This window comes from Equus quagga, chromosome 8 (genome assembly GCF_021613505.1).
Source record: "Equus quagga isolate Etosha38 chromosome 8, UCLA_HA_Equagga_1.0, whole genome shotgun sequence".
Classification (NCBI taxonomy): domain Eukaryota; kingdom Metazoa; phylum Chordata; class Mammalia; order Perissodactyla; family Equidae; genus Equus; species Equus quagga.
Window position 1 is genome coordinate 46765351 of NC_060274.1, and position 5622 is coordinate 46770972.

Sequence of the window (5622 nt, forward strand, 5' to 3'; positions counted from 1 at the left end):
GGGCGGGGGCGCCGGGAGCAAGGTGCGCCTCGCCCCCGCCCGCGCTGGCTCCGCCGCGCCCACCGGAGCGCCGCCCCCGCCCGCCCCGCGCGGCTCCTGAGCGCGCGGCTCCTGAGCGCCCGGCCCGGCCGGGTCCGGCCCGCGTAGCGAGGCCCCGAAGGGGTCGGGCGGCACCTGGGGCCCGGGCGACTCCGCGCGGCTGCCCCTGGCCACCCCGGGGCGACTCCCCGTCCGCCGCAGAGCCCCTCCCGGGCTTCTCCCTGGGGCCTCTACCCCAGGGAGAGAGTGCGCCCCTCTCTGGGTGAGGTAGAGGTCCTGAGGTGCCGGCCCCCCGCGGCGGGGAAAAGCTACCGGAGGGGGAACTACCTGGCAGCGATGAGGCCGGGCAAGGGCAAGGGGGGCGCACCCGAGGGGGAGGACTGAAGTTAGAGAATGAGGAGTGACCAGTGTCGCTCTCTGCCTTGCAACCCAAGAGAACCTTCATCCATTGCAACAGTTATCTAGCCCGGCGGGTCTCAAAGTGGTCCCTGGCTAGCAGCAGCTGGGAACTTGTTAGAAATGCAGATTCGGGACCCCACTCAGTCCTAGGGAATCCGACACAGTGGGGACTGGAGCCCCGCTCTCAGGGCTAACAAGAGCTCTGGTTGGAAGCACTCAAGTTTGCCAAGTTGGTCTAGTGGGCGCTGCGGTTGCACAGCCCCGCGATGGATCCACTGCGGTTTCTGGGGCAGAAATGCCGGCAGAGACACTCGTACTTGGGCCCAGAGCGAGTTAGCCCAAGGTTCCTTATGGGCCAGAGCTTCACCCCCACACTCTAACCCACCCCAAAGCAACAAAAGAGATTGGGTTTGCGTGAAAATCTGACCTACAAAAGTGACAACTTCCTGTGGTTCAGGAGACTACAATAAAAAAAGACCCATAAGACACAGGATCCAGTGAGCCTGCAGAGCGATCAGCGCTGGAGGAGATTCTGCTCTTGGGACCCTGTACTTCAATGAGGTGACCAGAGGCCTGCCTAAGCCTTTCTCCCACGGGTCCCCAACTTTCTCATTAACAAAGAGGGGAGACCAGTCTAGATACAAACTGCGCGCAAGACTTTGGCGCCCACCCAGAATCCGGTTCTTACCTCTGCACATGGCCTTGGAGCTCACTGCACTGCACCCGGCCTCCGGACTGTTCTCCAAAGGAGCCAGTGCTTTGCCACCTCGGGGCTTCGGCCTGGGATGCTCTCCCACACGGTTTACCTCCTGCTCCAGCACGCTGGAGTCTGCTCAGATATCAGCTACCTGAGCCCTCTGTATGAAAGCACAGACTTATTGCTCCCCTTGTCCTGCTTTATTTTTCTTTTATTTATCACTGGATGTGTATATGTTGTTTATGTGTATTTAAATGTTTATGTTTACAAATAAATGTTTATATTTATGTTTGTTTACATTTTAAAATAAAATGTTGCTTCTATATATGAATGACTATACAGTCATGAGATGCATAAGGACATTTTGGTCAATGACAGACCACATATAGGACAGTGGTCCCATAAGATTAGCACCATATAGCCTAGGTATGTAGTATGCTATACCATCTAGGTTTGTCTAAGTACACTCTATGGCATTCACACAACAAAATCGCTTAACACGTTTCTCAGAAGTATCCCTGTCACTACGCAGAGCGTGGCTGTGTAAATTTTGTCTATTTATATAAATATGTAGATAAGAATGAGTGTATACATTCTATATCAATGGAATATAAGCACTATGTAAATATACATCATATTCAGTGTACATCTTGTCCGTGTGTTTGTCATTCGTCCCTGCACTAGAGTGTGATCTCAGTGAGTATTGGGCCTTCGTTTTATTCATCACTGAACCCCCAGTATCTAGGATAGTGCCTAGCAGGGTGTAATCAGGGCTCCATAAATGAAGAGTACACTAAGTGAACGAGTCTCTACAACTTTGTCTACTCTCCTCTGGGTTTTGTCTCAGGGGATCCTTCCTAGGATCTCGGGAGCCCGTCCTTGCTCTAGACATCACGTGGGAAAGAGCAGCTTGGGAGGGGCCAAAGCCCTGCACTAGACTAGGGACTGTGGGCCTAGACCCCACTGAGAAGTCCAGCTCGTAGGTCATATGTAACCCAAGAGCAATTTTTGTGGTGTAAATGCTCCCTCGTTGGCTGACTTCAAGCTACCGTCATGCTGGACTCGTGGTTAGAGACCTGGGGCCTGGCTCCAGCACACCACTGTGGTGGCCCAGCTCTCATCTTCCTACGTACATATTGCATGAAAACTGAACCTTTGCCCTTTTCATCCACAGAGTATGGCGGAGTGCCTGCTCTGTGTCCTAGGACTCCATGCTTGGTGTCCTTGTGCTGTGACTACAGCTCTGGCCTACTATGCTGTCAGCTTTTGACCCAAGGAGCAGGAGACATCACTTTTGCTGAGAACCAGAGTGTGAGGCCACCTTAGGGACATTCTGTCCTTGTTCTGACCCTGTGCCCCTCCTTTGCTCCTGCCTCTCCTCCCAGACCACCCCTTTCCTCTTGGCAGGCCTACGGGGGGCAGCAATAGCCCATTAGTGCCCCACTCCCCTGGAGCGCTCAGCCGCCCTTGCAGTGAGTCAGTGGGATGCAATTGTAAAGAAAAGAGATTAGTTGCAGATTCTGATCCAATGGGTCCAGGGCAGGACTTGAGAGCTCCCATTTCCAACAAGCTCCCAGCTCTGCAGAAGCTGCTGACTCAGGCATCACTCTTTGAGTAGTGAGGTTTAGTGTCAAACACACTAGCTTCAGGCTTCATCCTCCACTCACTAGCAGAATTACCGAATAAATCGCTTCTCCTCTCTAAGCTTTAGTTTCCTCTTCTGTAAAATGAGAATAATCAGGGGCAGATTTTGCCAGGTTTCATAATACAATTTTAAGTATCTTAAAAAAAAAACAAAAAGTGGGGCCAAGCTGGAGGCATAGTGGTTAAGTTTTTGCACTCTGCTTCAGCTCCCCGGGGTTGGCTGGTTTGGATCCCGGGTGCGGACCTGTTCACCGCTTGTCAAGACATGCCTTGGCAGGTGTCACACGTATAAAATAGAGGAGGATGAGCACAGATGTTAGCTCAGGGCCAGTCTTCCTCAGCAAAAAGAGGAGGATTGGTGGCGGATGTTAGCTCAGGGCTAATCTTCCTCAAAAAAGAAAGCATAACATTTGATTAATTCAAATTTAGAAACTGAAGTGGATTTTTTTAAGATTGGCACCTGAGCTAACATCTGTTGCCAATCTTCTTTTTCTTTTTTTTTTTTTCTTCTCCTCAAAGCCCCCCAGGTACATAGTGGTATATTCTAGTTGTGAGTGCCACTGCTTGTGCTATGTGGGACGCCGCCTCAGCGTGACCTGATGAGTGGTGCCGTGTCTGCACCCAGGATCCGACCCGGCGAAACCCTGGGCTGCTGAAGCGGATCGCGCAAACTTAATCACTCTTCCAGGAGGCTGGCCCCTGGATATTTATTTTGAATGTACAAAAAACTGAATTGTATCCCCCCTGAAATTGATAGGTTGAAGACTTAACCTCCATTGGGACTGTATTTGGAGATAGGGCCTTTAGGAGGTAAAGTTCAGCGAAGTTGTGAGAGTGGGGCCCTTAATTCTGCAGGAGGAGTGTCCTTATAAGAATAGGGAGAGGCGCCAGAGCTCACTCTCTCCTCACTACATCCTCAAGTTTACTTCGGATTTAATAACTTTTTTTTAGGATGATAAGTTATTTAAACAGGACTTATTTTATGTGAGATCATTAACTGAAAATAGTAACCCAAATCTATGTAGAGTCACTTATTTTTGTTGAGATATAATTCACATACCACAAAATTCACCTTTTTCAAGTGTACAATTCAGTGGTTATACTATTCTGGGGTTATACATAGCGTTGCACAGCTATCACCACTATCTAATTTCAGAAAATTTTTATCACCTCAAAAGTAAAGCTTGTATCCATTAGCATTTTCTCCCTATTCCTCCTTTACCTCACTGGCTGGCAACCACCAATCTATGTCTCTATGGATTCACCCATTCAGGAAATTTTGTAGAAATGCAATCATACAGTCATGTAGCCTTTTGTGTTGGCCTTCTTTGATGTAGCGTAACGCTGTCAAGCTTCACCCATGTTGTAGCATATGCTAGGACTTCATTCCTTTTTGTGGCCAAATGGGATAGGATTTTTGCATGGATAAACCACATTTTTCATACTTTCATCAACTGATGAACATTTAAGTGGCTTTCACTTTTTGTCTATTATGAATATTCTGCTATGAACATTCATATACAGGTTTCTGTGTGGACATGTATTTTCATTTCTCTTTTGTGTATACCTAAGTGTGGAATTGCTGGGTCATGTGGTAGTTCCACGTTTGAGAAATTCCACCCTTTGAGAAATTGCCAAACTGTTTTTCCAAAACAGTTGTATTATTTTCCAATCCCACCAGAAATGTAGGAGGGTTCCAGTTTCTCCACATCCTTGTCAACACTTGTTATTGTCTGTCTTTGGTTATAGCCATCCTAATAGGTGTGAAGTGGTATCTCATTGTGGTTTGGGTTTGTATTTCCCTAATGACTATTATGCAACTTTTCATGTGCTTTTAGCCATTTGTGTATCTTCTTTGGAGAAATGTTTTCAAGTCCTTTGCCCATTTTGAAAATTAGATTATTTGTCTTTATATTTTTGAGTTGTGAGAGTTCTTTATATATTCTGCACACAAGTCCCTTATCAGCTATATGATTTGCAAATATTTTCTCCTATACTATGGGTTATTATTTCATATTCTTCATGGTGTTTTTTGAAGCACAAAATTTTTTACCTTTGATGAAGTTCAATTAATCTGTTTTTTCTTTCATTGCTTGTACTTTTGGTATCATATCTAAGAAACTATTGCCTAATGAAAGGTCTATTATGTAGAGTATTAATCTTTTTCTTTTTTTAATTACAGTGTATTTTTTCCAAAGTGGTAATTTATGGGGAGGGCCAACACAGGAAAAATTGAGAAGTAGCATAGCTTGTCCTCAGAGCCTCAATGCCTCTTATTCCACCCTCAGTTCTTTGGTTAGGAGCTCTTAAAAATAACCGGTTGTAGCTTCAATTGTTGCTCATTCTAATTCTATTTGAATAGTCATCAGACATTAATCCAAAGGATAGAATCCACAGAATAGTGTCAGTTATTAGCAACTGAGGGGGACATGCAGGAGAGGGGTTCTGATTTCCAGGAATCCTGAAAGCACTGTTGGGGTGGGAGGGATGTCAGAGAGTCTCTGGGCATAAAAGGAACCAGAATGAGAACCAAGAGAGATGGGATGGGACCAAACCAGAAATGAGTATGAGGTGGTTGTTTCTGGGTGGTTCCTGGTTGAGGTCTCTGGGAGAGGTTCATATATGGTAGGTCTCAAAGTCACAAGTCTGTGAGCCAAATCAGCCCCCCACCTGTGTTCCTGGTTCACTTCTTTGGGACCACCCTCCAGCACCTACCAGAAGATGTACATCTCTTTTTCTTGTCCTCTCTTTAATAGTAATTATAATAACCAACTTCATTTACCTAATAGACAATAAATATGTGCTGACTGTATTATTAACTATTAATATAGTTAATGTAGTCA